The sequence below is a fragment of the Camelina sativa genome, chromosome 1 (assembly GCF_030686135.1).
Source record: "Camelina sativa cultivar CO46 ecotype springtype chromosome 1, ASM3068613v1".
Classification (NCBI taxonomy): Eukaryota; Viridiplantae; Streptophyta; class Magnoliopsida; order Brassicales; family Brassicaceae; genus Camelina; species Camelina sativa.
Window position 1 is genome coordinate 10,791,651 of NC_141880.1, and position 23,578 is coordinate 10,815,228.

The 23,578-nt window shown below is 34.3% G+C and overlaps 2 pseudogenes; both read right to left on the reverse strand.

The window, feature by feature from the left end:
- Positions 1-235: 235 nt before the first annotated feature.
- LOC147949753 (uncharacterized) lies at positions 236-4,630 on the reverse strand (annotated as a pseudogene).
- An 11,933-nt stretch (positions 4,631-16,563) lies between these two features.
- LOC147949754 (uncharacterized) lies at positions 16,564-22,972 on the reverse strand (annotated as a pseudogene).
- Between the last annotated feature and the right edge of the window lie 606 nt (positions 22,973-23,578).

Here is a 23,578-nt window from a genome sequence, read left to right on the forward strand (position 1 = left end):
AGAGGTGCATTATCAGAAAAGCTTGGTCTCTCCAGCTTTCTCTGTTCCGGTCTTAAACCTAAAACGGACACTACATCCGACTGACCCGACCAAGAGTCATGAAGCTATAATAACCGGCGAAACAGATGGTTCTCCGAACTAACTATACAAAACCAGAATGCTAATCATCAAAATTAGAAACTGGAGCACAGATTAGCATATCATCACCTTACAATGCAAGTTTAAATTGACAACATCACTTCCGTTCAGTTACGAGGCATTCATCACATTGGACCGTTGCACCCTGCGTAATGCCCAAATCAATGAACCCTATCGGTCCCACTAGGTCAATTAAATATCCCATTGGCGACCATATATCATACCAGAATGATGTTGAAGCCCCGTTATTAACCTCCACCTTAAACATTGTTTTTGCCATTTCCCGATACTTGAGAAGTTTCTTCCACATCCAGGACCCTACCGTAGAGCCATTGTTAACTAACCAAAAGGATTCCTTCGGTATTAGATATGTCCAAATCCATTTCACCCAGAGGGTATCTTGTTTCGAGAGGATTCGCCATATTAACTTCAAACAACTGACCTTATTAGCATCAACAAGGGATTTCAGACCCAAACCTCCCTCTTGTTTCGGTTTACAAATTTCAGTCCAAGCTATCTTTGCCTTCTTGGGGTTAAGGTTCGGTCCTGACCACAAGAAAGCAGCACACATTTTCTCTATGTCCCGGAGACACCCTGCAGGTTGACGATAGGCAGATAGCCAAAATTTTGTGACACTCATAAGAACAAAGGAGATAAGAGTGAGACGACCTGCGTAAGACAGTGATCGAGCAGTCCATGAACTGATTTTCAGTCGAATTTTGCCCACGAGTGGGGCATAATCAGCTGTAGTCATTTGCATGGTAAGAAGTGGGAGGCCGAGATATCTGACCGGTAATTGTCCAGTGGCAAAGGGAAAGTTTGTGGAGATTTGATCACGTTGTTGATCTGTCATCCCAGCCATATAGAGGGTGGATTTTTCCAGACTGATTCGAAGCCCCGACTGACCCGCAAACTCTTGGAAGATCTCAATGATACCCTCAATCGACCATTGTTGACCATCAACGAAAACCATCAAATCATCGGCAAAACAGAGGTGGGTGAGCCCTATGTTCTTACACTTAGGGTGATAGCCAATGCGCTTACTAACTGCGGCTTGATCAATCAGATGGGATACAACATTCATGCATATAACGAACAGGTAGGGAGAGAGGGCACCACTTTGCCTCATACGCGAGAGCTATTGAAAAAGCCCGCCAATTCACCATTCACTTGAACAGAGAATGTAGCTGTCGAAATGCAAAGTCGAATCCAGTGAATAAACTGATCTGGGAAGTGTAATGCCTCAAGCGTGTTCAACAAGAAATCCCATTGTACCGAATCAAAAGCTTTTGAGATATCAATTTTCATCGCACAACGAGATGAGATAGAGTCTTTGTGATAATCCTTAACAACCTCTGTTGCCAACAAGACATTCTCCATCAACAAACGTTCTTTAACAAAAGCAGATTGGTTCTGGGCAATAACCTTAGGGAGAAGATTCTTAAGACGATTGGCCAACAACTTAGATATCACCTTATACAGCACATTGCAACAGGAAATTGGCCGGTAATCTTTCATTTCAGTAGCATCATCCTTTTTTGGTATTAGTGCGAGAATAGTAGTGTTTATACCCTTAGGGAGAAAACCTTTAAGAAAGAAAGACTGCACCGCAGCAATCACATCTGAACCAATTACCGACCATGAAGCCTTGAAAAATTCACTGGTATATCCATCAGGTCCGGGAGATTTATAACTTGGCATCGCAAAAACAACCTGCTGAATCTCATCAGCAGTAACCGGCTTTGTAAGCATTGCTCTGTCCTCTTCGTGACATCGAAAAAGCAACAGATGTTGTAGCTCCTCCACTGTCATTCCCACAAAATCAGTAGGCTGTTGATTAAGGAAGTCCTTAAAAAACCGCTTTGCTTCCCCTTTTAGCTCATTTTTAGTTCGCAACAATTCCCCATTTGGACCACATAGCTCACGAATAGAGTTCTGCATTTTGCGGATACTGACCATTTTATGAAAATATGCATTGTTCATGTCTCCCACAGTTAGCCAATGAATCTTAGCTTTCTGCTTAAGATAATCTTCCTTCAGTTCAGCAAGATGAGTCCACAAAGAATAAGCAGTTGACTCCTCTAAAAGCGCTTGTTGAGTCGGATTTGCCAGGGTAGTAGCTTGCTTTTGACAAAGTACCTCGTGAGCCTCACGTATCTGTTTGGACAAATCACCAAACTGCTCTTTTCCCAAAGAACGCAAGCTTGGTTTTAAGTCTTTTAATTTCTTGGAGATACGTGATGCATAGCAGATGTAGAAGGAAAGAGTGGGGTAGTGCCATTCCAATGGTTTGCAACCACCTCATGAAATTGAGGTAGTTTAGCCAGTGCATTAACAAATTTGAAAGGCCTGCGGCCTCCCGTTGCAGCAGCCTCCAGGATGATGCGACCTCTGGCATGATCAGAGCAACCACCTGCCTCAAAAACACTATGAATGTGGAAACCGATCTCCCCAATGCTCATTAATCAATACTCAATCCAGCTTCTTATAGATCAGACCCTCATCTCTCTTATTGCACCAAGTGTAGAGTGGACCATGGTGTCCCAAATCTGTGAGTGAACAATGTCGCACCACATCTTGAAACTCACGCATCCCCAACGTATTAAACTGCATATGATCATGACTAGAGTGTTCTCCACTCTCCAAAATCTCATTGAAATCACCACTGATCAGCCATGGCTTATTTCTAAACAATGGAGAATCATGGTGACATCGTAAGTCATCCCAAAGAATCCTCCTCTCCTCTAAAGAATTCAACGCATAAACAAAGGAACAAAAGAACTCCTCTGTTCCACCCGCCAACAGAACTGAACACGTAATTACTTGACTGCTCTTGAAGACTGGAGTAAGTCTCCCTATATCCCGCCTGACCACCCATATACGACCTAAAGGATGCGCCTCATAATTACATAAAGAAGACCAACCTTTCAAAACAGAGGAAAATATCTTATCTACTCTACTTTCCTTGACTCGCGTCTCAAGTAGGTAACCAAACTGCATAGAACTACTATTTACCCATCGACTGATAATGGAATGTTTTGAAGTTTTGTTTAGACCACGGACATTCCAGAAAAAACTTGTCATATTTAAGGTTTTCGAAAGGGACCCTTCTTTGTCAAAACACCCGAGATCCGTGTCCTAAGAGTATTTGGGTCGATGATAACCTTATGTTGAGTCTTGGAGGCACGTGGGAGAGATTGACGGATACTATGAGATCCTGCAGTTGCCAACGTATCAGAAACCGCAGGTGGATCAGAATCCTTTGGCACAATTTCACCTTCTTCCTCACCCTCCTCGGCTTCTACGGAATCTTCCTCCATGAGAACCGAAAATCGAGAGGGAGAAACGAGACTATCTGTCTCCACCTGCGCAGAAACCTGCATACGACTATTGCTAGCAGGCGAGACTGCTGTCCAACCTGCTTTTGTGGTGACTTGATCCTTTGGCATAGAAATCTCATCAGCAGTAGTGTCCTGCTTCTGCGGAACGAGGTTAGTGAAAACCCGTGATTTCTCTGTTGCAGCCAGTTGTGTGGCTAACGGGTCAACCCTTACGGGAGAAGGGTCAAAGCAAGTCTCTGGCAGAAATAAGGGTGAATCCACTGCAGCAGCTTGTTGTTGTAAACAAACATCAGCCAAATGACCCCATTTAGAGCAAGTTACACAACGAGGCGGTAACCATGTATATTTGTATTCAACCACTACATCAAGACCTCTAGCTGATTGAAACCGAAACGATGCAGGCAGATCCTTGGTCAAATCAACCTCCACAAAAACTTTAGCCTCTTCAAAACTTTTATATAACTCTGTTTCTGGATGTAGACGTTTAGGCATCCCCACCGGACTGGAGAGAAAACTAATGCCTTCCCATGAAAACAGTTTATGCGGTACATTTTTCAGAGTGACCCACATAGGGAGAGTCTTAAGTTCAGGCTGAGCATCTGCAATCATTGGAGTCCACTTAGAGACTAGCATAGGCATATTAGCAATATTCCATATCCCTCGACGAAGAACCCTAGAACGCACCGAGTTATCTCTGATTTTGAATTTGATTGTGTTGGCGTTAACCTCATATGCATCAATCTTAACTGTTTTACCACCTAGTGGCCAAATTTTATTCACAATGACATGAACTTTGGCAACATGAGGAGCTGTAGAGGGAAATCTAAAATTAATCTCTCAGTATTTTTTTCTTTCTTCTTATAGCATATTTGTAATACTTTTTTTCCCAAACTGAATAATAATAATAATAATAAGAAGAATAATAATAATAAGTACACATCTAATTATTACTTAGGTAAAAACTAAAAGATTTATTATTCATGTTTATTGGAGAAGCGGAACCCAAAAATCAGGTTTTGCATGCTTTAGATTAGATAGTTGGTGTTCAGTTTTCCAAGTTGAATCAAACCAGTAAAGCTCACACTAAAATGTTACCCTGGATGCTCCCTTCAGCTATATTTGGTGAGTATATACCTATTTGATCTCGACATATGAACCCTAAAGTTTTAAACTACTAGAAACATATCTACAAAAAAACTCATATTCACCAATTTACATATAATCAAAACTAAGAATCAAGTGTTGTAAACAGAGAAAGCGGAAACAAAGATAAGCAAGAAGGGATGTATGACGGAATTTAGCAGGAAATAGCGAAAAAGGTAAACATTGAATCAATGAGTCACATTCTAGAAAGACACTTGATTTGAAATGTTACATAGTTGCATTATACAAGTATATATTCCTTTGTTGTCAATGATATATTACAATTTTCTCATCAAAATACAGAGCCTGATATTCTTTGGCAAAACATAATCTGGTTAAAAAAAGTCAATAGCTCTATACGAAACTGCAAATACTAGTCCTCAAACATAGTACCGTAAATCAATCAGCAATGCATGTAGACTCAATTTTCCACTAAAAAAAAAGTCACAAGAGGCACCAAAAGCATCAAAAAAGTTTTGAGGAGGTGATATTTTATATACATATTTAATAATTTTAAGAGACATTTTCAAAAATACTCATTTTCTAGGTCACTTTTCAAAAATACCACTTTATATTGTCTATTTTCAAAAATATTCTGTTTTAGTATACAAAATAACTAAATTCTAAACGCTAACCCTCAAATACTAAAACTTACCCCCTTAAAACTATATCTTAGACCATCTCCAATGTATATCTTTATTTTTTACTCTAATATAGAGTAACTCTAAAATAGAGCATGGTTTTTTTCCAATGTGTTACTCTATACTTGACTCTAAAACAGAGGTAGTGTAAAAAAATAGAGTTGAGAATAGTGTTACTCTAAATATAGAGCAATCTCATCATTTTCTCTATTTTAGAGTAAAATATAGAGTAGTGTTGGAGAAAATGTTGATTTATAATAGAGTTTTGACTCTAAAATAGAGTGGGGATGGAGATGCTCTTAAATATAAAATAAAGAATCCAAACCTAAACAAACATTTCTAAAAATTGATTTAACATAGTTTAATTGTGTAAAAAGGACAAAAATGAAAATATTAAAACAAAAAGATATTTTTGAAAAAGGGAATCTGAAAAGGAGAATTTCTAACAAATTCTCTAATTTTAACTTAGTTCATATGCATTCTAAGAGTTAATGTGTTTACATTTTTGTATTTTATTGTTCAACCCTAGAGAGTCTCTTATAACTTCTCCATCAAGCTTACCAATGCTAATCACAATTCACAAGGGATCCTAGTGGTACAATCTGTTTTCAATAAAATTTTCTCGCAATAGATACATTGCCTTTAGTTTTTCTTTATTTATACAAACAAATCATGTAACTAGTTATTGATTATTAATTATGTCAAATTAAACGTTTTAAGAAAACTAATTACCACACCGGAGCTAGGTTTTGAGTTTGTATCAATACCTTGAAACAAGAAAGCCATCGATTTGACAATGGGACACAAAGAGAGTGGTGCAATACACAATAGAAACCCATATTTCCTAAGAAAGAGATTGCAACGTATCATTTTCCTTTCAAAGCTTCCACAATCCTTGCCGAAGGAATCTACTTTCTTATCAGATTCGGGAAGGACTCCTCAACAGTCAACAGCATTATCCTCACTTGTCATCCACATCAAGCCTAATAAAACATAGCATTTTTTGAGGAATGTGCATGAAGCTCTCTCTCTTTCTCTCTCTCTCCATAGCAGCCCTTGCTTGCTGTTGTCTCCTCCTTTAACTAAAGAATTTTATTTTTGAGCAATTTTTGGTTTTTATTTACATTTTCTATATAACTAAAGAATTCTTTTCACCAATTTTTGAACAATTTGTGACCAAAAAGAATTTGCCACCAACGATTTTTGACCACTTTAATTTAATTTGTCATTTAGGAGTGGGAAATACTTTAATTTAATTTGTAATTTATTGTCAATAATGTTTTCAAAATATTACACATTCAATTCTAAAACCAAAAAACTTATAACATTTCGAAAGTCTAATCTTTTTTAGCAGATGAGGAACGGCATGAATACTGTTAACACCATTGGAAGGAAGGACATCCAGCAGACTATGGTCCGGAAGAGCAGCCGTATTCAAGCCCTCCAAGCCTCAATTGCACTCAACTCCAAAGGCGGCGAGGAGTGCTCTACTAGTCAAATCTAGCACTAGGAAAGGGAGATGTTATCATGCCAAAGTAAGATTTCTAACTTCCAACATGAAATGAATATAGCCATATGGGAGAAACTAAAAAGAGTCGAAGCTTCTGGTTTGAGGAGAGTTAACACATAATGCATGGACTCATGCATACCATATATAGCTACAGTGCCATTACTATCTACATTAACATCTATATTAACATTTTTGAGGTATATTCGGTATTCTACCTTTTAAGTTATATTTATTTATAAAGGTAACCCCTAAAAAATTACACAAAAACATCAATTAGATTCCTAAAATATCTCTACCAATTTGGTTTATAATTTTTTAAAACAAATTTTATATTTAGAACCTTATTACACTTAATATCATATTCCAAAATATATATACAATATCTTTTTTATTTTCCTTGAAAAAACTCTAATATTTGATAATAACTATACTGTTTGATATAAAATAATTAAAATCTTTAATGGTTATTAATATGAGGATAAAAAAATGTAAGAATAATCATTTCATGGGTTAAATCTAATAAATTAGAGTATTTATAATATAATTTAACATGCGGTATACCGCATAGTAATTTTCACGGATATAATTATTGTGCGGGTTAAATCTAAAAACACTAAAAACTTAAGGATTAAATTTAAAAACAATAAATTTTTTTAAAAATAATAATGTAAGAATAATTTTTTCATGGGCTAAATCTAAAAACTCTAAAAATTTAATTTTATAACCATAAGAAATTCAATACAGTAAAATGTATAAAATTATTATAAATAAAACTAAATAGCTGTCTTGTCGTGTCCGCGGTATACAATTGATCAAATTTTAGAATTAAAAATCAAAATACAATTAACAACCACAATATAATAGAATTTTTTTTTTTGTTATAACAATATTGTCCCGCCATGTAGGTGATGTTAAAATCTAGTTGTAATAAACAATCAAAACCACTAATCTTTCACATGTTTCGAAATTAATATAGAAAACTCCTGATACTCCTCCTACTGCTCCCCACTCTTGATACTGCTCCTACCGCGTCTTTATATTCAGATGTCTTTGGAAAGTCTTATGAAAAAACATGTGGAATACTCAGGGACGGAGATGATTTTTTGACCCAACATATTTTGCCAAGGCAGAAGATTTTGTTGTTTAGCACCACGACTGTGACAGAACTGATTATCAGTAGGCCCGTCGATATCTTAATTAAGATTCTAGATGAAGAGGATTCATCAGCTTCCTTTTCTGCTTTTGTCTCCCATTTCGGAGATGGTGAAACGGCCGCCATGTGCTTGATTTTGACTTGCATGATAATGGGTGGAGTAAATAAGTTTGACGACAAGATTGGACTGATAGCAATTAACGTTTTCCAGAAACTGAAAAAGCTGAGAACGCTACAGCTTGGTGATCGTACATTTGTCCGAGTTGCTCAAGAAGGCGACCTCTTTCGTTCGGATGCTTACAGAGGATTATATATTTTTCATCAAGATTACTGTACCCAATATGGAACAGTCGTATAATGTCAAAAAAGACCATCTCTGGTACCATATCCGCAGATGATGAAGTGGTGATTTGTCGTTTTTCTACTGATGTTATGCATGAGCTTGAAAGCAAGATCCGATCAGTTGTGAGATGCCTAGTAAAAGATGTAAGAGAGTTCTAAGTTTTTGTTCTGGTTTGCTCTTCCATCTGCTTGGTTTATAATTTTGGTCTTGTTGTCATGCACGCACACAGCTATATTGATAGTTATAGATATTTGATGAAAAGATCTGCAGAAGCACTTTTTCTGGTTCAAATCATCACCCGTCTTTCCATCGCAATATTTACAAAGGGTTTTGAAGAAAGCGTAAGGCCATATTTGCTTCAGTTAGAGTCTCGTCAATTAGTTCATTTAGGAAGATGACGAAATTGCTAAAGTGCTTATATCTGCCATAACAAAGATGAATTACAACATTTATATAATACTAATGTTCTCTTAGCTTGTTGGATGTTTTAACTTGTCAACTAACAACACTTAGCTTGCTTATCCATCGACTTTCTGGTTCAGAGCAAGTACACTGGCAGAGTTGCTCAAAAGATTCTAATATATTAAAAATAATGAAAAAACAGGAAAGAGAGTTAAAATTGATTCTGGTTTGAGCAATCTGAGAATCTAGCTGAGCAACTCACATGACACTTGGCTTTAAATTATTGGTCAAATTCTTATTTTATAATTTATTTATTTGTTCAATAAATCATCTTTTACAAAACATTAAAATAATATCTATGAATTACTCGTATAAACACTCACACGTAATGATGGTCTAAGCACTCATCGGTAATGATGGTCTTAGGGCCCTACTACTTGAGGGCTGCCGAAGTTAAGATAAAGAAACCTTTTTCTTGGAGAGAGAAGACTCTACCATTGTGACACACATCGTGTAAGATTAAATCCTATACACTCATACTTGAATCTCTTTTGAATATTTTTGTAAGAATATACGAGTTTCTAATATGAAACGAATGATATGATGTGTACATGCACAGCACAGTCAAGGAGTGAGGAGGCGGGTCAACAAATGGAGAGTGTAACACGACCCCATCAAACACAGCAAAATCTTTATCAACATATATATTACTCGCTTAAATGAGACGCATCTCACCTCACAAGTTCCTCGTCTCTTTCTACTATCAGTCTATATCATGAAGACATCAACTCTTCTTCATTTAGCCGAGCGTACTTACTAAGACTTAAAAGGGGGTCTCCTAGAATTCTCGATTTCTATTATATATAGCCTTTAAGTTTTATAATAATTTTTTCTATTTTGACCTCCTTACAATTATCAATTTGTGCTTTTTGTTTTTTCCCTAGCAGGCCAGCTTGGGATCCAAAGAGAAGTAACGTTGGGACGAGAAAACCCGGTTATAAGTGAAAACATGTTCCAGAACTTATAGATATTTTGACCAGTCCGCCACTCATGTAAATTCATTAACGAGCGTAGAGGATGCAGAAATGGTTAGTGATATTTGCTAATCATGCCGATTCTGTCAATGAATTATTTGAAAGATCTAGGTTCGAGGGCTTCAATTTACATCTTCCTACTAGTACTACATGTTAGCTGTTAGTAGATGCTTCCAGGTTCCGAGAAACTAAAATAGCGATATGGATATGTATAGAAAGATTACAATAAATTTCAAATGATAGCAATGATAATTCTCATTTCATGTTAAACTAAAAGATGAGTGTAATTTATTAGCTTTTGTGTTTCATGGCCTTAGACATGCATCTCTTAGGAACGTCTAGTAACCCATCCAATGGAATCTTACGAGCAAATAAAAAAATGTGATGCATTAGCTCTTGGTGGAGGCTATAATCAACTCTTTAAATATTATTCTATTTGAACATACTTGCTTCCGAGGATTATTATCCAACTTCTTCTTAAGAATGTTTGGAGAATATGTTTACTGAAATAAAAAATAAAAATAAAAACCAATGTATCGAATAATTGTTTGACAAATAAAATAAAATGCATCAAATAATTGAAGCTGAGAAAAATATAAAGAATTTGAGCATGATGGTTAACAATGTCAAAAGGAATGATATTATGCAAACCTTATGACGCAAAATATATTCCATTTCTTAGTTTTTTTCATTTTAAGGCCATTTGAATGAATTCTTCCAATATTCGTTATCAAAATTTTATTGTATTATCTTATTTTTATTATTGCAAATTTTAAACAAAAAAAATCAAAATAGCTAATTAAAAAATTTGGTTAGTATAGTAAACGTTGTGGTTTAATATAAACTGGAATATTTTTAGCTGCTTCCGCTCTCTAATAATGTAGGCACAACACTGATTACACGTTACCAATTTGCCTTTAAACACCAAAATTAAAAATTTACTAGTAAAAGTTGAGAAAAAAAATGTTGTGCTCACATTATGGGTTAGAATTATGACAATTATGAAAATTGGTTGTTTTGTGGTTATCCTAGATTATTGATTGTCAGATTTAGTTATAATTTTATGACAATTGGTTGTTTTGTGGTTATCCTAGAGTATTTTAATTATGTACTAGAAAATTCTAAAATGAATTATTAGTTCTATGTAACATTCTTATATGTAAGTTTTTGTACAAAATCTGAGCCTGCTCTAACTAAAGATTAGTTAGAATATGAAAGATTTGATTAGGTATCTATAAAAGTATATGTATTTTGGTGAATTTTAGTTGTCTATATGAACAAAATAATATATTTTGATTATTAAGTTATTGTTTTGTTGATTTAGTAACAATCAATAAGAACAGTTAATGGATTCATGCAAACACATTTAAATCTTTCATTGGTTGTCCTAAACAAATCCATGTGTCCCATTTCTTTTTTTAGATCCGAGAGAAATGACTCAACAACCAAGCAGAAAATGATCACACATACCAACAATTCGATCAATTGACTAAAATCTAATTGTAATCGAGTTCAGATCTTACAATGTTCACTCGTTTTATCAATTTCTTGTTAACAAACATGGAGCTGCATCCTGTTTTTCAGCTCTATTATATGCTGATTCAACACAAATAGAAGATCATGGGAAAAACACATAACTTAGCGAATTAAAAAAAATGGAAAAATCACTTATGTTTATTTGGTTTTCGTTTAAAACATAGGGTCATCTATGTATATAATTGACACAGTACCTAATAATTTTCACGGGCATGATACTGTAGGACAGTAAATGAAAAAAAAAATATACTATTGAATTTAAGACTAATTTCTTTAAAAGAAGTAGAGAATCCTGTCAACGGTCAATTCGTAGCAAAAAAAAAGGGAAAAAATTTGACTATATAATCACATGACATTTTATATTAATAGAATCAAAAGCTTTTTTATTAATCAACCAACTTCTGCAAATGAAATTAATTTTAGATGCTTATGTGGAATACTACTATTGGTCATTTGTATGTGGATAAATTTTAAGAAACTACACAAGTGTTTCATAGGAAAAGGAAAAGAGAAACCCATAAAACCAAAAACATGTCTTCGGGCAATAACTCCTCCGATAATCTCGCGGTGTTATGTCTAGATGCGCTATGTATATGAGAGAAATATGTCAATTTTTTAAAGCACAATTAATTGTCGGGATGTGCTAGTGGGTTTGTTGGTTAGTACAAGTTGACCATTCTCTTTTGTATCATTTATTCTAAAAATTACAAGAACAAAATTCCATAAAGAATATTAGTATTTACAATATAGGTAATGATTGCTTTCTGGTTTTTCTTTTATTTTACAACGAATTAGCTGACTTAATCTTATCATTTTTGTCACATATGAATCGGATCAAATCAATTCAAAATATACAATAACATCCTGAATATTATTATTTACAATATAGGTAATGATTGCTTTATGGTTTTTCTTTTATTTACAACGAATTCGCTGACTAATTATTCTTCTCATTTTGTCACATTCACATATGAATGAGATCAAATCAATTCAAAATGTACAAAAATTACAAGTATGTTTGTATGAATTCTTAAGTGCTAGAATTCATCTTCTTAAAAGTATCTAGAGACTGTTAATATTTTTACAAAAATACAGGTTATAAATACAGTTTTATCCTCGATGAAAAGTTCATCATATCTATGTTAACATTGTTTTAAGTACATTAGCAATCTACCCTTTCAATCATATATATAAAAGTTATTTATATTTATTGGTCCACTTAGCAATGCAATTTTAACAAAAAAATATATTTATATTAAAACACAAATTTAAAAACAATTAATCTTCACATTTAACTCACATAATATAAAACTGAAATTATGTAAATTCCCTCTGTAAATTATGCATTAACTTTATTTCTCCACTAAGATGGGTTAATCAATTGTATTAAAACAAAAAAAATAAATTAAAATTGTAACTCTCATTTTTCTAAATGTAATTTTTCATTATTTCTCTTCCTATAAATACTCATCATCTTATTCTCTAAGTCTATCATTCTTTCATTCTCTCATCTTCTTCCACTACTCTCAATTAATCTCTTTTTTTTGTTTTGTGTTTTTTGTTATTGTTGTTGTATGGGTTATAAAAAATCAAATCAAATATCATTGTAAAAGCTTAGTTTTAGAGTTTGTATGATATGTATATCTTATATATATATATATATATATATATATATATATATATTAATCTTTTCAAAGGTTTATCTCCATTGTCTATTTTATATTAACATCTTATAAGTCATAATTTTCATACTTTCCTACAATATTCACCACACAATAAGATCATGAAGTTGAAATGATCCATATCTAATGATCTATTATGTCTCCGGTTATCTCACATATTCATGTATCATTTTTAATAATTTATAAAGATCAATATAATTATTCATTTATAAAGTCTATTTTGTTTTGTAAAGTCTATCAACTCTATTTATAAAAACTATTTTGTTTTGTGATCCAATTGATAAATCTGCAAAGATCAATATAATATATATATATATATATATTTTATGATTTGAGGTTTTTTAAAACAAAAAGAACATAATTAAACAATTGGTTTTTGTGTATTTCATCAAAATAAAAAATGATCCAAAAAAGAAATCATATTCAACTGGAACTGAAATATAAAAATAAAATATAATTTTAAAAATACTATTTAACTAAATTCTCTAAAGATGAAACCATTAGTATGAAATCTAGCACTATAAATTAAATTGATGAGTGAAAACCAAAAAAAAAACAAAAAGATATAAGTTATTCTTGGGGTTTAAAAATTATTGAGATTGAAGTTCATATAATTTTATAAGAAAACTAATTTAGTTTGTCACTTCAAAAGTAATATTTTTTTATTTTGAAAAATTATGTGTAAGTGTTGAGTTTATATCAACAAACAACCAAATCATGTGAATTTTGATTCAGCCACTTGGTATTCCTTTTATTTTAGGTTATAAAACATTAAAATATTTATTTATAGTTAAAGGTATGTAACTCCATTTAACTCAAATGTAACTCCTATCCAATAATTGTACATTAATTCATTCCTCCTACTAACTTATTTATTTTTCAAAAGAAAATGTTTTTGGTTAAATTTTAATATTTTTTAATTATTTTGGTTGGCTAACTTATATTCATATTTTGGTTGGCTAAATTAATATATTTCTCATGTAAAATTATTGTTTATAATATATTTCTCATTTCAAAGTTGAAAGCAATATATCATATATATAAAAGTAAGGTTTTGGTCTCTCCTTATTGGTTGATTTTCATTTAATGTTTTCTAATTTTATGATTTTTTATTTGCTTTCTAATTGCTTTAAACAGTATTTAAGACCCAATAAACACAATACATTTAACTCACACATTAAAATAAAATTATAACTGAAAATAAAATAAATTATGCATTACTCATATTCCACCACTCAATTTTATTCAAACACAATAAATTACTATTGTAACTCCATAATTCTAAATGTAACTTCCATCATTTCTTATCATATAAATAATCATTCTCTCAATCTCTCATTCTCTCATATTGGCATTTTTTTACTATCTCATTTTCACATTCTCTTATTCTCTTCTACAATACCTCAAATCATTTTTCGTTTATTTATTTATTTTTGATTTCTTATTTTTGTTGTATGGGTTGTAAAAAACAAATGAAATATCATTGTAAATTTTTAATGCTAAATTTTAATTTTAGAGACTACATGATATAAATTTTACACTGTTCTTATTTTAAAAGATTCATCTCCATTATCAAATTTGGATTATTATCTTATAAGTAATCATTCTCTCCTCCTCCCCCACCAATATCAAATGTTGTTATATCTCATATGTGTTGTAAGAGTTTGATTCTATATTTTAATTTAGAAAGTATTATATATATATATATATATATATTACATTGTTTTATTTGTTGATTCATCTTCATTATCTAATTTGGATTATCATCTTATAGTAATCATTCTCTCCTCCTCTCCTACCAATATCAAATGTTGTTATATCTCATATGTATTGTAACTTGTAGGAGTTTGATACTATATTTTAATTTAGAAATTATTATCTATATTTAACATTGTTTTCAATTTTTATTTTATTTATATAAAAAAAATATTTCTTTTATATTTCTTGACTTTCTAATCTATTCATATTTATTTTTTTTAATTTGGTGTAACATAATATATACAAGCATTTTTTCTTGCAATCACAAGTTCCATTTCCATTACTTAACTCCATGGTTAAACTATAATATATATTGTCCTATTTGTAGGAACAACAACATACTTATTTAATATATTTAAAAGAGCAGATGATTAATCGAAATGAAAGTTTCTCCAAATTTCATAATTCAATCAGTGTGAGTGTACTTATTACTTTAAAAAACATTTGCATTGAAGTTCATAAAATCATATAAGAAAACTAAAATACTATGTCACTTCAAATTTGGAAGGAAACACTTGGTATTCCTTTTTTAAAAAGTCAAGACACAAATAAAATTGATTAATATTTAACTCACTTTAAAAGCATAAAAGGTCATTTAACTCAAAAATAACTTCTATCCAATAATTCCTTACCTTCCTCCCACAAATAAAATATATATATATATATTTATAAATATATATATATATTCAAGATTATATTTAAATATTACAGAATTTTTTTAGTTAGCTAAAATTATAGTAACATATATACAATATATATACATAAGAGTTTATATTACTTATTAACACCATAATTCGACCCATTATTTGCTTAACTCAAAATTGGTTTCAAAGCCAACTAAAGAAAAACAGAAACGGTCTTATTGATATTAAACCAAAACATGGGCATACAAACATAATCACTTACACGGAAGATAATTATTTTTAAAAAATAACTTATTATTGCAACATCAACGTATGAAAGGTTTACATAAGCAGATAATTAGAAAATCTAAAATACAATAAATATATTGGGAACAATATCAATCAATGATAAGATTGGATCCTCAAAAGCAAAAAACAACATCCTCATAATTCTTACAAATTTTATCGCCACAATTGTACACATCTGAACGAAATGGTATAAACATATAGTGTCTAAATACAAGTGACTGCGAAGCCCGTATATGCCTAATTAAAACGAATAATACAAAAGAGAAAATGAAAAAGACAAAAAAAACAAGAAAGTGCCAACTACACCACAACTCACACGTTACGTGGGAAAGCACCTAGTTATACTAAATTACAAAGAAATACTCATCTTATTAATCACAAAATATCATAATCTTAACAAACGTGGAGCTGCATCCAATTTTTCAGCTGTATTATATGTCGATTCAACACAAATAGAAGAAGATCATGGGAAAAACACACAACCTAGTGAATTAAAAAAAATGGAAAAATCACTTCTGTTTATTTGGTTTACGTTCAAAACGTAGGTCGTCTATGTATATAATTGACACTGTACGTAATAATTTTCACCCACATGGTATCGTAGGACATCAAATGAAAAAAAAAATACACTATTGAATTTAAGACTAATTTCTTTTAAAAAAAAGTAGACATATAATCCTATCAACACTCAATTCATAGCAAAAGAAGGAAAAACTTTGACTAAATATAATCACATGGCAATCTAAAACCTAAAGTATCTCTCCCAAGCTCGAATATCGAGGCGTCGCTACCCCCAAAATTCTCTGACGCCGGGGGGTTCTTGCTCGCCGGCGTCGGGGTATCTAGACCTTAACTTCGTTTCTCTGCTTTCTCTGTTTCCTTAGGCCTCTTGCCCTCTCCTTTTTCCCCCTTTTGAGTCTTATTTTGCAACCTTCGCATACCCGCATCCATCAATCAGATCCAGGCACAGGCTCGCGCATCACCGAATACAGAGGTCGGAGGAGACTTACAAGCTCCTCTATCTGTAACCCCGACTCAGCCTCACTGCCGGTGGAAACCAAGCCCCTCTGCTTTTCTAATTCCCGATCCGGAATGGTAATTGTCTCTACAGTATCTTCTTTTCCAACATCACCCGAGCCTTGGCAGGCAGAGACGACGGTTGGTGAGGAAACTGTCAGAGCAGTGTGTTCTCTCTGTTGCTGGGCTACCGCCTTGATTACAAGTCACCCCCTGAGTTTGACAGATCTACTTTTGCTACTGGACTACCTCCCGAGTTGCAAGATCTTGTCCAACTTCCAAAAGCCCAGGTTCCTTCTTTCTAACCCTCTGTTCTCCTACCGACTCTACCTAGTTTATTTGGCTAGCCTCGGTGTCCGAAGACTGCATCAGAGAACCCATTTAGCTAGGTTGTCTTGGATGTACAAAGGGTCTGTTGGAACTTTGGTACTTGCTCAGTTTGTATCACAGTCTATTGGATCCAAAACCTGGGTTTCCCAAACCATTTTTAATCCCCAGAACCCATCATTTGTTATGAAGCGCAGGGCTATTGCTCCTTTGTCCGTGTCTAATACCTAACCACAGCGCCGCCACGGTGCCAATCAAAAAGACGGTTCTCGCTACTGGACGACCCATATGATCGAAGTTATATACTCTATAATATAGGCTAGCCGATTAAAACCTTTGTGTGGAATTCTTGATCACCATTTTCATGGCAGAGAAGATCCACCTGGGCTGTTGCGGCTGTACACTTTTGTTTTGCACCTGTTAGTAGCTTCTTTGGTGAGTCTTACTGCTCCTATTACCCTGCAACCATCCTCTCATCCGAAGACCAGGTCTATGCCTTATATATTAGTGTCTCACCGTCTTTATATTATGTGTGGTTGATCACCATTTCCATGGCAGAGAGGATCCACCTTCTATATTACGACTCCACACTTTTTGCTTAAGTATCCTAGCATTAGCTTCATTTGTAAACCTTTCATCTCCTAAGCTACTGAAGTACCTTGGCGCTTTAGTTCTAACTCCAAAGTACCGAGACAGTGATTATGGTCCTAGAGTTCCCTCTACCAACAAGCACCTCTCGACATTTCTAGCTAACTACTTCAAGCACCACCCCCTCAAGAAAACCACCAGCAACACCTCCACCACTCCCAGGGCTTTTGCCCCTCGAAACCCTCCATGGCACTGCTTCTACTAGTGCTCCTCACTCCGGTGAGCTCTTCGGCTCGGTTTTTCCTACCAACATCACAATGTCTTTCGACTGTGACCTATCTGCCATATCTCGACTTCATTGATGATGTCCAATCTTGCAACCTTGATCATGCATGTCTCCAACTGCTCTTTAGCACTTGTTTCATAGCTATCATGGATTCTTGCTTGATGCTTTATTTTTCTTTGTTCTTGCTTCTGACTTTGGGGAAAGTCTATATCTATAACCTCTTAAACTTTGGGATTCTGTATTCCCCATTCAAATAGAATCACTCGTTTGTCCAAATATATATATAATCACATGGCATTTTAGCAACATCGTGTGGTAACATCTCACAACATTTTACTCTTGTTGTGTAACCTTTTAAAGATGGGATTCAATATAAGTAGTCACACTTTCTTATCCTCAAATAAATTTGGCTTTTAATTCAGTTTTACATTCGCACATTTAACTTGACCATGCATATCATCACTTAATTAAGCAAGTAACAACGAAACAAGTACTAAACAGAAATCCTTACAAATTATAACACTTAATTAGTTGGGATAAGCTCATAATGTGACTTAGTGCCACTCTAGTCTGCCTCTGCCCCCTACATACTGTATTTAACTGATAATTCTACTATTTTTTTTGTCGGCCAACACTTGTATTATTAAGACTTAAGAGTATGAATACAACAGTTGTACATCATTAACAAACCCAAGAGATAATCGGGGGAGAATTTTAAACTCTAGCTTCTTTTGCTAATACATCAGTCAATGCATTACAATTTCTACCAACGAATCTAAACTCATGGAGGCAATCACTCAAAGCTATGTGCTCTAAGTATCATTGTACTTCCGCTACATCTTCCAAAGGACAAATGAAACAACCCAATCGTTTTTTTTAATAATATTAATATAATTAAATACCCCGTAATATTTAATTATAATCCAAATAATAAATCAACAACAAATCAACATGTATAGCGGAAGACAAACCAAACCAACTCCAATTTAATATAAATACCATATCAATTAAAACCAATAAAAATCATCAACCTAACATGTTTCTAACCCAGGTTCCAACATAAATAACATGACAACACAATCGACCAAGGCTCTCTCTCTCTTTCTCTAAGTTTCGACAATCCACAAAAAGGAGAATGAGGCGTCCAAAACTTATAAACACCCTCTTAGGATTTCTCAAAACCGACTCTATACCAGGAGAACTAAAATCAAACCGGCCAATTTCTAAAATTAGGAAAACAGGATGTTACAACAGTCTTGTTTTTGAGCTTTTTCCAAATAGGTATATATAACCTTTGAGTCTCCATAGAATGTAATTGGTTGGTAGTCAAGACGCTTGATCTGGAGGAGAGCTTCCCTAATTGCAATAGCTTCGACTTCAAGAGCTGAGCTGATGGGTTCAATTGATGAAGATCTCTTTAGAATATATTTGCCTTGACCATTGTGCAGAGTCCATCCAATTCCAGCTTTACTTCCATTGTTAAGCCATGATCCATCTGTATAACAGTAAAATGAGGTGGATTGGCTTAAGCCAACACAATTAGCAGAAACATGACTCTTTTCTTTCCCCTTGTTTGCATCTACGTGAAGCCTTAAATCGTTATTAGCCTCCCTCCATGATCTTTGATCCTTAAGGGCTTTAATTATAATATTTGGGATTTCCGATCTTTTGTTATCATAGAGAAGATCATTACGAGCTTTCCATATTCACCAGCAAATGAACAGGAAAATATATTCTTTCGGAGAGCCCTCATCTTTAAAAGAAAGCAACCTTTGAATGTAATCAACGAGAGAGCAATTAGAATCAAACTGACCTGGATTAATGGGAATTGGTGAAAGTTCCCATATTTCTCTTGCTACTCTGCACTGGAAGAGAAGGTGATTGATATTTTCTAGTGCTTAACCACAAAGATTGCAATCTCTTGGAACCTTAATGCGTCTTGGTATTAGTGTCTCAGCAACTAGGAGGGCTTTATAGAGAGCTCACCACCAAAGGTGTTTTATCTTCGGCGGAGCATGTAGAGACCATAAAGAGCTCCAAACTTTCTTAACCAATGGATCAACTTCTGAAATTATTTTTGTAAGTTGGTGGTAACCCGACCTTACACTGTAGTGTCCGTTTTTTGTAAATATCAAAGTTGGAGCGTCTGTACCTTAGAGATGCTCGGCCTGATCATATGAATGTGTTTGATGTCTTCTGGATGTATTAACTCCTATAACCGCTCTGAACTCCATTTTGATGTTTTTGGTTTCATGAGGTATGCCACTTTTAGAGAGTTGAGATTTTGGTGGTGTTGGTGTGAACTCCTGGCTAGGCGAGGGGGATTGTCAATCCATTGATCGCTCCATATCCTAACAGTTTTACCATCCCCTATTCTCCACTTCAAACCTTGCTTGATAAGTTGTATACCTTGGTGAATGCTTCTCCAAGCGTGGCTAGGAAGATGTCCCAAATTTGCCTCCATCAGTTCAGATTTTGAAAAATACTTTGCTTGGAGGACTTGTCTAAGGAGAGACTGTGGTTTTTTGAGCATTCTCCAAGCTTATTTTTCCAACAAAGCAATAATAAACTGATGAGGGATTTAAAACTCAATCCTCCATATTGCTTTAGCCTGGTCAACTTACTCCATGCAACCTAAGGTATTTTATGTTTATCTTTGGCTCCGGACCACCAAACTTTCGTATTTGCCCTGAAAGATGAGCAATAATTTTTTAGGTAGCAAAAAACACGACATTGTATAAGTAGGTAGAGCAGTAGCAACAACTTTGATCAACACTTCTTTTCCTCCTGGTGATAGAAGTTTGGAATACATTCAGCTTATTATGCATTCTCTGAGATATATAGGCGAACACATTACTTTTATCTCTCCTAGTTTCCTCTAGAAATTCCAAATATTTCCCAAAGCCTCTAATTTTGGTAATTCTAGTGGAATTCTTAATATTTTGTTTGGATGAACAGTCTTACCAAAGAGGATAGCCGACTTCTGGAAATGACATGTTAACCGGAGGCTGATGCGTAAATTCTTAAGAGATCCAGATTTTTGTGACATTCCTCTTCATCAGCTTTACAAAAAAAAAAGAGAATCATCAGCAAATAACATATGAGATATAGATGTCCGTTTCTGCTTGCTTTGAAGCCATGTATATGTTTTGCTTTAACAGCTTCAGAAATAAGAGATGATAGCCCTTCTGTACACAACAAGTAAAGGTAAGGAGAAAGTGGGTCAACTTGTCTCAATCTTCTTTGTGGTATGATCTTTTTTGACGGGGAGCCATTGATGAGCACTGAGTAGGATACTGTTGTGATATACTTCATGACCCAATGGCACCATTTATCTGTAAAACCCAATTTTTTTCTGGATAGCTTCAATGTAACTCCATTCAACTTTGTCATAAGCTTTAGCTATATCTAGCTTCAATGCCATGAAAGGAGTTTAATTTTTTTTTTTTTTTTGTGTAATGAATGCAACAGCCCATGAGAAATAATGATGTTATGTGTGATTAATCTGCCAGGTATGAAGGCATATTGAAATTTAGATATCAAAGCATGCAACCAAAGTTTGAGTCTATCTGCCAAGATCTTAGAGATTAGCTTATATGATATATTACATAAGCTAATCGGTCTAAAATCTTTAACCTGCGTGGGTGATTCAACTTTGGAATAAAGCAGATATGAGTGTGGTTTAACTGCGGGTCTAGATAACTGGTGTTAAAGAAATGAGTAATAAATTTAATCCACCTAGTTTTATAGCATTTTAGTGATATTTTTAGAAGCCCACATTCAAACCATCAGGCTCTGGCGCTTTATCTACATTCATGCTTGATAAGGCATCATAAATTTCTCTCTCTGTGACCAATGCAGTGATCTTTTGATTCATCTCATGAGAGACCTTTAGTTGGAGATGTTGGAGAATGGCTTCAAGATGCTCATTGCCAAAAGAGGAGTATATATCAGAGAAATATGAATTAATAAGCTCTTGAACCTCTTCATCTGTTTGGTGGATGTTACCATTTGCATTTTGAATGGAGGTATATGGCTTCTTCTTTGCTTTGTTTTTTCATGAAAATATCTTTTGTTTTTATCCCCTGCTTTCATCCACTGTATTCGACTTTTTGTGCACCAATATTCCTCCTCCATTCTGTATTCATGTTGAACCTTCAATTTAAGCTCTGTAATATAATTAAAATCAAGAGGATGGAAATCATACGCCTTTTGAAGGGCATTATGCAATTGATGGATCTTATTATATGAATTGAGGTTTTGCTCTGACTTCCATCAAAAAAGGCTATTCCTACATCTCAATAGCGCCTCGTTGAATTGATGAGGTGGTAACTGCTGGCGCTCCTGGTTCCATGTGTTTTGAATAACCTTGTGGACTTCTTGATTATTCCTCCACTTGTTGTCATACCGAAATAATTTGATGCCCTTCCATTTGTTGTATTCTGTTTGAAGCATCATTGGTTTATGATCTGATCCTACCCACTCAAACAGTTGCACTATGGCTTTCGGGAATTTGTCTTTCCAGTCTGATGTAGCCAACACTCTATCCAGTTTACACTTAACAGTACTTGTGCTTTTGTTGTTGATCCAAGTGTATGGACCTCTATAGGTTTTAATTTCATGAAGGCCAGAAGCACTCAACATTCTCCTGAAGTTAACAAACTGCCATTCTGGTTTTGGTGGCCCCCCATGTTTTTCCCAATTGTTTTCAATCTCGTTGAAGTCACCTAATACCACCCTAGGCTTGCCTTGGTAGGTGCCATTCTTTACCATATTCTTCATTGTATTCCATAGTAGTTGTCTTGGTTTTTCTCAGGGTTCCCATAGACATATGTCAAACAAAAGGTAGTTGGCCCATCTGTAATATATATATCCGTATAGTAAAGTGTCGAAGATGAGAGAAGGTCACATTTTACCGTATTCTGCCTAAAAATAGCTAGTCCTCCACTAAGACCATTAGGGGAGATCAAAAATTGGTGAGAAAAGTGGAGGTCTTTACCGAGTTGTTGTACATATGCGTCTTGATTCTTAGTCTCTACGAGGAACATGATATCAGCTCTATACTTTCTATTGATATCCTTTAGATATAGAATTGTCAGGGGGTTCCTCAAACCCTGACAATTCCAGTGTAGTATCCTCATGGTGGAGTTGGTGGCTTCAGGGTTACCACCTCCCCTGAAGCTTTTACTGTAAAATGATCAGCTAGTTTTCTTTTAGAATTGGATGCTCCTTCATCTTCACATGCTCGAGCAGACTTACGCTTAGTGCCTCTTTCACTTGTTTCAACAGGGATTGATGTAATATCACGAATCACTAGAGGTTGGTTTTGAGCCAACTGTGGTGTTTCCCGCGTTACAAGATCCATGGGCTCTCCTTGATGCTCCAACTTTGGGGGTTTCTCATAAGCTTCATTGTTGGAATTTGAAGTAGTTGCATCACCCATAATTTATTCTGCAGTGCCTCGAAGGAGGTTGTATTCCATTTCCTGAGCTTTAAAATGAACAGGTTGCAGCAAGATGGGAGAGGCTACCGCAAGTAGAACAGAATTTCCTGAGTTAATCAAAAGTAAAGTGTATGCAGCCTAACCATCATTCTTATTGACGATCACAGATAGTTATGAGCCCAACCTCTCTACACCGTTATAACCTCAGTTTTTTTATTTATTTTTTACAATGTTCTTTTTCATTAACGACAATTAAGTAGTAACTAAATTACCCACTGTTTTTCCTAGAAAAAGAAACACTAAA